We start from the raw sequence: 12,163 nt of genomic DNA, 5'->3' as shown, positions 1-12,163 counted from the left end.
ATGTGGGTCAATTAAATGTTCATTAGTCCGTATATCTATTTTGCGGGAGGGAAAAATCCAAGTTTCCGGGAGTCAATCTAGGATATACCTGACATCACCTCTATAAGTGGGTTTCTAATAACAAGCATGTATTAAAATATTTTTGCCTTTTGCAAAGTTTAGGTTCACTGCAATTCAAGTGATCTTTATGGATTAGCATTCAAATCAAATAGTGGTAAAAGAAAAGAAAGGAAAGTATAGTAAAGGAAACCTCTCCCGATCTGTATATTTTTGTTGTCCTATTTAAGGAAAGCTAATTAAAAGCATGATTTTCTTTTTGTAGCTTCATTTATTTTTTTAAATAACTGATTTAATCCCTGGACAAACAACATATTGCTATGAGTAACCACCATTCACAAAAATACTGCATTTCGTGAAACATAGTTCAGGATGAGTCAAATGGAAATTTAATGCGATTGCTATGGTACATTTGACCAATATTGCACAAATAAATTGTTCAAATCGAAAGGTAAATCATGTGTTAGGAAAACGAAACATACACCACTGTTATACAAGCAAAATAGTTACCACTTTAAAAACTAGAATCTTCATAAAAGAAAAGTTAATTTTCCGACGTGTAATAATAAACAATTCATCCCACAAGACGGATTGATTACCCTATTATCGGAATGGATTTCCTTCTTTTGACATGCGCAGAAGTGTCGAAGGGTCTCGCATCTGTGGGCGTACAGTACTTGATTTTGAGGGAACTCGAAGAAATCTATCTGACAGTTGTCATAGTTTCAACTATTTCATTTTTGGCGGGTAGCAAGCAGCTACATTTCTTTCTGTACCATGAAACCATAACATACAAAAAATGCTATATGAGACTTTGATTATATAGATCGACAAGAGAAATTGGGCACTTTGGTAGTGACTGAGTCACACCATGGGTCAAGTATCTAGCCACCAGAAAAAAAACAAAAAGAGGATGACTACTTGCGGATGAGGTGTTAAAGCCCAAATTAAATAACCCTTGAATAATTTACCAAAATTTTTCCAATCTACAAATTTCTAAAGTGCTCTTAAAAATTTTAGCTAGGATCATTTTCCTTCTTCTTTCCTTTGGCGCATCTTGCTGTAGTAATTTTGTCAGAACCAATATAGAATGTCTATTGTGTTGGTTCTAACAGTACTGATGGTCATTTGTCACTACTAAGCTGCATGGATGCATTCTCCAATGTTTAACGGGACTTCAGTTATTTCGGCTCAATTTTATGTCATGCTTTAAAATACATTCTAAACCGAGCTGTTATTGCCTCTTCATATAATATACGTTCCTCAATACCAGTGAAGTCTTTTCAAGACAAGATATTCTTCTGTTCTTTATGGTTCTCATTGTAACAAATGGATGTTTTGCGTTCTCGACTAAAACAGTTACTTGTCCCTTAAGTATATCATCTGTCGGTCTAAGTTTCTCTAAATAGGTTCGCCAACAATGGAAGGAATAATCGAACGAACTAAACAGATTTATCTTAAATTGTCCCGTCGCACACAAACAGGATATATTTCTCTTACCTCCACTACTTTATAGACATCACCATATAGCCTGACACGGATCACATTATGCTCTATTGCGAAAATACGCTAATTCAGATAACAATGTCATCCCCGGAATCACGTGAGATGCTTAATCGCCCCAGCATTAATCTGGCTAGTAGGTGATCTCGTCCGGGACGGAACCTTACGTGTGAGCCCTTAACCCCACCGATGATAAGCCACCGTTATAAATGATATCCCGACTTTAGAGGGAGGAAGCTATGTTTCCTGTCATTACTGCGGCCAGGCAGTAAACACAGTCGTGATTATAAGCTCACTAATTGCTACCTAACTGAGGAAATAGCGAGTTAACCACCACTCATTACTTCCCTTTGTAAATGACCCGCGAACAGCAAGCCTGCAAATTCTACTAATCCGCCCACGACATTATAAAAGGTGTAAATGAGACTGTGTCCTTCTATTGCCTTCGACGTTTCACGTTAAACATGATTAAACTTCAGACTTGCCGTTGATCCAATAGTCACGTGACTCAATCGGACCAATTTCCACTAGGCTTACTTGAGCAAGCTGACTGAGTTGCAGTGGGCAAACAGAGTAATCAGCGACATCTCGTGAAATCTCAACTTTATTCCGGTGAGCCAATGAAATCTATTTATAGGAAAGATTGAAACCAGCCCATCCTCAACAAGTCGAAGCTCCTGGGATGGGCAAAGCTAAAATAGAAATTTTTAGGTGACTGCTTTCCCATTAACTGTGCTAGAAAGGAAAAGTATCACAACATGCAGCAATCCTGATGAATGGAAAGGAAGATCGCCTCTCTCTCTCAGATTCAAAACATTGCTATGTAGTTAGTGATCGTTAAAACAAGGGGGGGGTGGACGAATGGATAGCTAACCCGCTATCCAAACAAGAGGCTGTGGGTTCGAATTCTATCGTTCTGGATAAGACCACTAACTTGCTGGTGGTCTGAGGTGGCTTAAAAGTTTAGTTGTCTATAGCACGGTTCCTGAATTTTCTAATATTTATCCCATATTTTCTTTGCGAGCCTTGTAGGACATACTAACAGCTTGGTGAACTTAGTAGAGAATTACTTCTTACTTCTCCGGATATGGATAGCAGAGAATATTGGTGGGGTTTGAGCTTCTTCTGGTATTATAGGTGAGCCATAGTATATAGCACTGATTTCTGTGCAAAGTAGGAAAATAAAATTTATAACCTTTCTTGGATGAGATCTATCAAGAATCGCCTTTCATTTCTGCAATATCCAGACTTACCTATCATCCATATCCTACTACCAAAACACAGACAATCCCAAGATGAAAAGAATCAGAGCAAGTTCGCCAGACTCTATGCTAGCTCTGATTTCTCACTGACTTCAAGGGTTCCAAATGTGTTGAACAGGATTTAGATTTGGCGAGTGAGAGGACATTTATGGAGTCGATCAAGTAAAGACTGTCACAGAACTCCCACAAATATCCAGCGAGTAGAATCAGTCCTCAAGATTGCACTGATAAATGCTCTGTCCGATTCCCACAGTAGAAAATTTTAGAGTGGCAGGCGATGAAGACAACTCTTGGAAATGTGGACCATTACTATCACCTACAGTGACTTCCTTCAGATGTAGTATATACAGCTATCCCAATTGAAGACCTCACTGGAGACAGTTGTATTCACTCTCAAGAGACACGCATTTAAGATGCATAGGTCACTCGACTGTTTTTGTAAGCAATGAGAGAATACTTTCGACTTCGAAAATACCTTCTCGGTCGCTGTAAGATGGGCAATTTTCAAAGAATGTGGGTGAAAGACATTCTGCATATCGGTTTGAGACTGGCTAAATATTTGAGGGATTTTGTAACCTTCGTTAATCTATATATTACTTCACAGCACTCCAGTTGCGCTTCACTCACCGACAAACGCTGTCTTAGCTACCACAGAGATCTCGAAAGAGAAACTCAAATTATTTATACGTCTACTGCAATCTGAAAATTTGAATTCAAACATTCAATAGTTTGCAAAGGAATGAGCTCAGAATTGAGCTAATCTTATGTAAAAATGTTTGCAGCTGTATTTCTATACTATACCACACTACTAGCTACAATACTGACTACAAGCTATTTAAGATATTTTTGAAGTAACATTACCTCGTAATCCCTAATTCATTGGAGGGAAAGAAGAGTGATGATAAGAGTATTCCAGCGGTTTCGTATATAAAAGATCAAGGTACGTATTGGGGTGAAACAAGGTGCGTGTGACGTCATGGCAAAAATATTTTGAATAGATTAGCCACGTATTCAAATTATTTACTAATTACATATTTTAGCACTAACTTGGGTTCTAGGCAGTATTATTTAATTGATGCTAAATACATTTCTCTGCATATTATTCGCTTTCCTCCCACATATCTCTATATTTTTGTGATACGGCTATACAATGACATGAAGAAATATATGTAATATTAAAAAAAAAGTGAAGAAATAAATTCTTCGTGTATGAAAAACAAAAGTGTTGCAAAAATATTCCGAAAACTGCAATAATTTTACAGAAAGTACTATTTGATTGCATGTAATCTGTAAATCACTTCTAAATACAGATTATTATTATTATAGATTCAGTACACTGTAATGCAAAACATAATAAGAAAACAATAATACAATAATAATAATATAGTACAATATCCTACGCAATACAATGTTAACTGTAATGTAGTTGTGATCAAGTCCAATACATAAAAATAAAAGTTTTATTTTTATCTGGCGAGGGGAGGGTATTCAATATTAAGAGCTTACGCTTAACTTAAAAATATAGCATATTTTGTTACATCCTTTACATATAGAAATACGACGAGTCCGTAATACCTATCCCGGTTTTCAAGGTATTATGCCAGTTCGATATTAAATGGCAGTATCACACCCTCTTTATGTAAAATTTTTCATTACCTTGAACTATGACTGAGTAATTATCAGCTACAGATTAACAGTTCTTCCAATTTTTCCTTAGCATAACCTTAAATTCTATAGAATTACTTTCCAATCTTATTTCAGAATAAATGTTGGTCATATGTTTTGCATATTTCGCTACCAAAATATATGTTCAAATTATTTTTACACGGTAGATTTTTTTATGCGCTAATCGAGATCTTTTCTTCGAACTCTGATGTTCTGTATGCCCAGTGTTTATTTATTTATATGAAAGAATGTCAGTATTTTGTGGACTTCAAATAGAATGCCACTATTTCTAGCATCAAATGATGTAAGAAAAATTTCGGCACAATTAAACCATGAGACCTTTGCTTAACATACTACGAGATATAAGAATGAGTAGTTTGGTTACTCGCTCCTTCAAGAAGAGGAAGGGGGGGGGGGTTACACTTCATTTAGGCTATCCTACCACCCTGACCGGTTTCGGAAGCACGTGTGCCTCATCCTAAAGGAAGACCCTCTCTTTCTTGAGGTCTCTCTGTGAAAAACAGCCTTCGGCAATGATTAATGCTGAACAGTGTTAGAAAGAAATTCTTAATTAAATAAAGAAATACAATTGCGTTGTTTACCACTGTGTGATGAAGCACCAAACATTACAAAAACCGGTCAGAGTGGTACGATAAGCTTGCTGAGGTCATCCCATCATTGTGACTTTTACGTGAACGAGATGTCCAAGTGCTCATTCATGAAACTGGAATCTGCTCAGTGAAAGGGTTTATGATCTGCTAACTCTAGAATTCTTCTAAAAGTTTTATTTATTTTTATGTGATGAGGGGAGGGTAGTCAATATTAAGAGCTTGCGTTTAACTTAAAAATATAGCATATTTTGTTATTTCTTTTTGTTCTGCGTGATTTACTATTTCTCCAAAGCTAAGTTAAGAGTTCTTCAAACTGCGTATTTCATATTGCAATTTTTGTATCGTACATTCTACAAATTACGAAGTAAATGAAATCTACCATTTTTATGTTTTAATCTCGTACCAAAAAGGATATAATGTAACAAAGAAGCATAAAAAAGGAACTAACTATACTTATCGGTGTAATATCCCGTTTCATGAACAGCAAACGAGAAATTTCTATGAATATCCAATGACGTCATCAGACAATAGATTTTGTTGCTGACATTAGTGGTTTGATTTGGTACGCCCATTACTGAAGGACTTGGGCGTTTCAGTGATATGAACATACAAAAAGCATTCAATGTCACGACCTCCAAAGCTTAATCGCTGTTTAATACTACTTTGCGTACCACCCCAACGCAATCATTCTCTTGTTTCAGTTACGACTAAACTTCTAAGAATTATTCAATATCTCTCAACTGTTCTAAATCACACCCATGTAAAAACAAAAATTGCAAACGCTAAAAATATAATGTTTAATTCGAAAACTTCGCTGATTCAGTAATACGTTTTAGCAAATCACCGGTTCTTTAAGCAGTATTTCGATGTTGTGTCTTCTGGTGTTTCCTCTTATTATTAACAGATAAATACCTAAGTATAGCTACTTTGAATGCGTAACTTCCCTGGCTGAAGGAAATAACAACCACACCCTCTACATGAGCAGTCATACTTTCTATCGTTATTATGATAGTGACACTTCAGAGAAAAACATTTTGGTGTGTCTCAAGGCAACTACTAAACAAAATTGTTAAATGTGCAATATTTTAATTGCATATTTAGAAACTTCGTCCATATATATATATATATATATATATATATATATAAATCGAAACTGTTTCACATTTTACATATCTCGGTAGTTTTTCATCTGCAGATGGAGGAGCAACTAGAGCAACTAGAGAGCAACAAAGATTCAAAAGGCAAGAAGTGAATATGCTAAACTCAGTAGAGTATGGAAAATAAAAAATATTCAGATAGATACAAAATTAAAAATATTTAATGCATGTATTAAATCAGTTCGTTTATATGGATGCAAAACACGGCATTTCAAAAGCAATACAAAGAAAACTACAAGCATTCATAAACATGTCTGTGGAGCATCCTTCGAATTTGGTGGCCACAAATTGTTACTAAACAAGACCTCTGGAAAAGAAAAAATCAGCAAAAAGTCAACCTTGAAATCAGAAAACGAAAATTTAGATGGATGGACATACATTTAGGAAAGATCATGAAGAAATCTGTCACGCAGCCCTGGAATGGAATCCATAAGGAAAAAAAGAATGCGTGGCCGTCCTAAAAATACATGGAGGAGATCGACTTTAATAGGATGTGAGAAAAAGAGTTTTGCTGAACTAAGCCCAATAGCAAGAATATGGAACCGATGGAAAGCATTTATAGACTCCCGATGTTCCCAATGGAATGTGGAAAAGAAGAAGATACAGAGGTGACATGTTTCCCCTTCCCACAGAACACACACATATTTAACAGACATTTTGCATGTTTTATTTTTATGACACTTATTTATTTTTCAATATGCTGGTTTCATATCCATAGTTGATTCGGCCGTACTTCCAACAAATTTGGTAACTCGGCTTGGTGGAAAACTAAATGCAAGGGATGACTTTCCCAATTTGTATTTATCTTTTCCCTAAACAGAGCAGAGTTCTCATTTTTTGATGCAAGCGTTTTCTTTCTGAATGAGTTACACAAATTATGTGCAACTCATTCAGACTTACACATAATTTGTGTAACCTCCTTTAAGAGGACTTAAAGATCTTTCGTAATAAAGATCTTTAAGTCCTTTTTGCATGATATAACTATGCTCAGTATCCGTTTTATTCACTATATAAATACATACGATGGGTGTTTTTATTTTGGTAAATTAAAAACTGCAAATCAAAACTAAAATGAAAAAAGGCTGTCATTCCACTCGTTACTGCTCCAGTCCTTTATCCAAACTTTGGCTTTTAAACAAACGTGTCAAGATATTTAAAGTTATAACTGTTTTTTTTTTTTTTTAAACGAAATCCCTCGTTTCCCTTTTTCCCCAAAAAATTGAAAGTGCTTCAACAATTATCAACTAAAATAAATGTAATTTTGAAAACGCCCACAGCTGAGAATTTACCTATCCCATTTCTGAAAGCAGTAGCACTTCTAGTCCCACAGTAAACAAATTTAGTCACAGCTTCTCTCCAACCTTACTTCCACATCTCTTAATATCTAACAGATATGGAGTAGTATCTAAAGACAAAGTGGCTATATGGCTCATGTATTTATGCCTACAAACTATGTCTATTTATTTATTCGTATGGGTTCCCCGCTCTTTCTTTCCCATCCCTTCTAAGGAGGGATTTAGTATATATATCTTATGATTGTAAATCCGTGTGCGTGTTCACCGGGCCGGTTTGCCTGTTCTGAGGGACAGAAACTCTCTATCTCGGTATGACACCTGGTAACTCACCTTTAGTCGAAAGAGATCAGATAACGGTTCTTCACGACACGGACGGGAATCGAAATCAGCTGTTTCCGACCAAAAGGCTTCATCTATATCGAACTGAGCCTCACTGTGCCTAAAAACCTCCGACTTTCTTATGAGACCCGTTAAACTCAACTTCAGCTGACAAGTCTATAAAGATATCTTACATCCTGGACAGGACGCGAGCCCAAGTCTTCACAGCCAAAGAGAGATTGGCAATATCGATCCAGCTAGGGAGGCTCCTATCTGGGAAGTCAAAACTCACTAATACACTTTCCTCAGCATGTACAGCACAAATTCGTTCTTCTCAATTAACAAGGACGGGGAGAGATAATTGCCTAGACCACTCACCTTTGATCAAATACCACGAAAAGATTTTGAGAAGCTCAAATTTTTCCTCGTTACGTTTTCTGGGCATTCGATCGGATTTGCCAGAAATGAGCTCTTACGCTTTATATATATATATATATATATAAAGAAATATATAGCATAGCTGTATACTCAAAATACAGTCTTTGGGTCTTCAGTTATTTTCCATCACAATTTACTATGTAGCTTGCTTTCTCCACACGAGCCGTTACCACGGTCAGAAATGGACACTTTCTTTAGTGCATCTTTCTTTAACTTTATTTAAATTACCTTATTATTCCCTCCCACCCACACCCCTGTCTGGTAATAAGCATTCCACTAAAAAATCCACAATAATCAATAACTATTATAAAAATAACAAATACTGCAGGTATCAGAATAGTTATATAGATAAAAAGTTACAATTAAACCTTTTAATCTTTACGCAAAAAAGAGAAAAAAAATATCCGCATTTACTCTTTTTGTTTGCCCATCTTTTACTCTGAAGCCCGCACTGAGAGTTGAAACGTGATTATAATGTCCAGCTACAATCCTTGATCAAACAAGTTCTGGAAAAGCAGATATGCTAAACTGTTACACAATCTTACAGATGTATCTTCTTGTATTTCCCAGTTTTTCTGTACAAAGTTTTTTTTTTTTTTCGTGGAATTATATGTTTTCTGTATATCCATCTTCAAGTTCAGCCGACACTTTAATTATTCACTACTAGACCCATAGGATATGATAGCACTCCACCTAGAACTATTATCATGGTACCATCTATCAAGGTGTCCTCATTAGTATGAGGAATGTACAAGGCACTGGTAATTTTCTGGAACCTCTATGACATTAATTACTTCCTCTAGCATAGATGCGGTGTAGTCATTTCCTGTCTGCTTTTTAATTTTTCATTATTTCAGTCTTTAATAAAAATTGTTGATCCCATAAAATCGTGGCATCCGATTTTGTTATGGGGAAGATAACCCAGAACAAATGATTCCATCAGTAGAAGAGCCAGAATTTCTACTGGTTTATTATGCATAAAGAAACATGGTATATAGATCGTAATTCTACGTTACACGATAAACTATAAACCTTGGAAATAATAATCATTAAGCAGAGAAAATGTAGTGCTATATGTTTTGTTGACAATGGAACAAAAAATGTTATAAAAATGGACAAATTTCTGTAGTTAATTGGAAAGACTGTACAGCAAGTTCCGTAATATTGCTTCCTGGCACTGTGCCAATTCACATGCTAGGTACAGAATTTAAAAAAAAAAAAAAGGAAAAAAAAAAAAAGAAACCACACACATACAAAAAAAGGAAATTGTTAAAAACAAGGCACTTGAATACCGAAAAAAAAAAAAAATTATCAGTAATTGCAACTTAAAGGTAATTATATAGACCGTACCACGTGATACTATGTATCTGAAAAACTGGTAGAAAAACAGGATATTAATCAAAGCTTTTTTATTTTTGTGATTTATTCATTTTTTTAAAAAGAAGCTATACTATTTTATAACCAGAACTGTCGACGACAAAGTCATGGAATTTATTACATTTGGGTTAAAAATAAAATGGCATATGCGATCTCTTTTAGAATTCATTTTTTTCTGAAGTTTGATATTTTAATGTGCGATTACTGAATGTGAATATCAGACTGTGATTATATACATAATGGAGAATACTTTACTAGAATAATTGTAGATTAATTCATTTATCAATAAAAATTGGATTAATTATAAATATCAGTCTAGTGGGATGGAAGAAAATAAACAAGTAGAGAAATTATCCAAGACAGCATTAAAAACGTGTGTTCTGCTATAACAATCCTGTAGAGCGACGTCAATATCACAATCGTTTAACGTGGAGTCGTTTTTGGCAGGGGAGGTTCGTGCATAGGAACTGCAGCACCCCCAATTTCTCTCGATATATAAATATATTTATTCATTTATTTATATTTGCTTGTAATATTTAATTTTATCATCAACAATCCTATACAATTCTCTTATTTGGTATAAAAAATAATAAAAATCCATCTTGTAGCACTTAGGAGGGCGAAGGACTAGCAGCATATGCACGTCATAGTGAGATGCGAGCTATTTGCGTAATGCGGCACTGTTCGTATACAACAACAAAAAAAAAAAATATTTTTTTATACAAAATAAGAGAATTGTATAGGATTGTTGATGATAAAATTCAATATTACAAGCAAATATAAATAAATTAATAAATATATTTATATATCGAGAAAAACTGGGGGTGCCGCAGTTCCTATGCACGAGTCGCCCCTGCCAAAAACGACTCCACGTTAAATGATTGTGATACTGACGTCGCTCTACAGGATTGTTATAGCAGAACACACGTTTTTAATGCTGTCTTGGATAATTTCTCTACTTGTTTATTTTCTTCCATCCTACTAGACTGACGTTTATAATTCATCCAAGGATTTAATTGTAATGTCCAAAAATTGTAAATCCATTCTTTTAATTACAATTAAAGGAATGGATTTTATTTTAAAGTAATTTTGAATTATACCAAACTGTATAATTTTATCGATAATAAACAATATTTTTTCATGTTTAATTTTTTTTTAATTGTTACCATAATTTTGATATTTTATCCAAACACGTATACACTGTACTTACAGTGTGTATGTATATTTCGAAAGTTGTAGCACCCCCACGATTTCAAGCCACGAGCCGCCACTGGTTTTTGGATAAGTAAGTCGTCTGAAACGAATTAATTCATCTTCAGTTGAAAAAAAAATGCATGGATAACCAACTTTCAAAATTAATCATAACTGGAAAGAAAGTCTAGATTCGAATTCAATATCTAAATACCCACACGTGAATTTTCTAGGAGAAGATTTTTTTAATCGTGGTTACGAGTCATATAAAAAATTAAAAGAAGAAAGAATTCAGTTAACAGCAGTAAGTAGCTCCCAAAAGAACAGGAACTATGGAGATGGAACGACGTCCGAATCAACTAAGGCTATGAGGCTAGTATATTTACGTCTGTAAATTGTTCGCACGTTTGGCAAGATGAAGCACCTGAGTTTCTGGGAGTAGAAACTCTTAATTTACCTGGATATAAAAATAATAAAAACTGACTTGACTGATTCCGTGATATCTAAGAATAACAGTCTCTATTTCAGTATTATTTTATTCACATAATTGATACACAGTCAAAACAAGATATCATTTAAACAACAATTTGACTGGTGATACAGAACAATTCAGATTCTACCTAAGAATAGTTCGTGAGGTAGCGTCGTATTTTATTATTTAATAATATTTCATTATTTAATTTATTTATTTATTATGTTATTATTAATTTATATATATATATATATATTAATTTATTATATATTATTTAATTTTATTATATTTTTATAATAATAATAATATTTTATTATTATTATTTGAAGCCCAAGTCTGCAGACAGAGGAATAAAACTGTAATCCATAAATGTGATTTTTGATCTAAACTACACTGCTTGGAAAGAAGTCGCGACCACCCCATGGACAAGGTGCATCATGCCACGTAACAAGTTACATGTTTGTAGCCGGTATACATTGGAGGAATATGATGCTCCCAAGTCAGTGCAACTGTGTTCGGATGAAATGGCTGCGAGAAGAGAACTGACGGAGTTTGAAAGAGGCGTTGCGATAGGATACCTTGTTGCAGGCCTATCTGTTCGGCAAATTGCCGACAAATTGGGCCATCCAAAGTCAACAATCAGTGATACAATACTGAGATGGAAGCGCAGGGAGTTAACTGTAAGTGCTACCCGCAGTAGACGACCCACCACACTCACGAAAGTGACATAGGGTGCTACAAAAGATAATACGTAAAAACCGCCATCATTGGCCGACACGTTGAATGTGGAGTTCTGGGCATCGACTGGAACACGAAA

General features: G+C 34.9%; 1 long non-coding RNA gene across 5 annotated transcripts in view; it reads right to left on the bottom strand.

Moving 5' to 3' along the window:
- LOC150103023 (uncharacterized) overlaps window positions 1-12,163 on the bottom strand; it is a 327,791-nt gene that overhangs the window by 144,153 nt on the left and 171,475 nt on the right. For 2 of the 5 annotated variants that reach the window (XR_016548795.1, XR_016548796.1), the window contains exon 2: window positions 10,894-10,977. The exons of the other annotated variants lie outside the window; for them this stretch is intronic. This is a non-coding gene — a long non-coding RNA (uncharacterized LOC150103023). The remainder of the gene's footprint in view (window positions 1-10,893; window positions 10,978-12,163) is intronic. 5 annotated transcript variants of the gene reach the window in all.

The sequence above is a fragment of the Typopeltis vanoorti genome, chromosome 9 (assembly GCF_054136105.1).
Source record: "Typopeltis vanoorti isolate ZY-2024b chromosome 9, IOZ_Tvanoo_1.0, whole genome shotgun sequence".
Lineage (NCBI taxonomy): Eukaryota > Metazoa > Arthropoda > Arachnida > Uropygi > Thelyphonidae > Typopeltis > Typopeltis vanoorti.
Note: the sequence above shows the minus strand (reverse complement) of the source record. Positions and strands in the feature narration are given on the sequence as shown.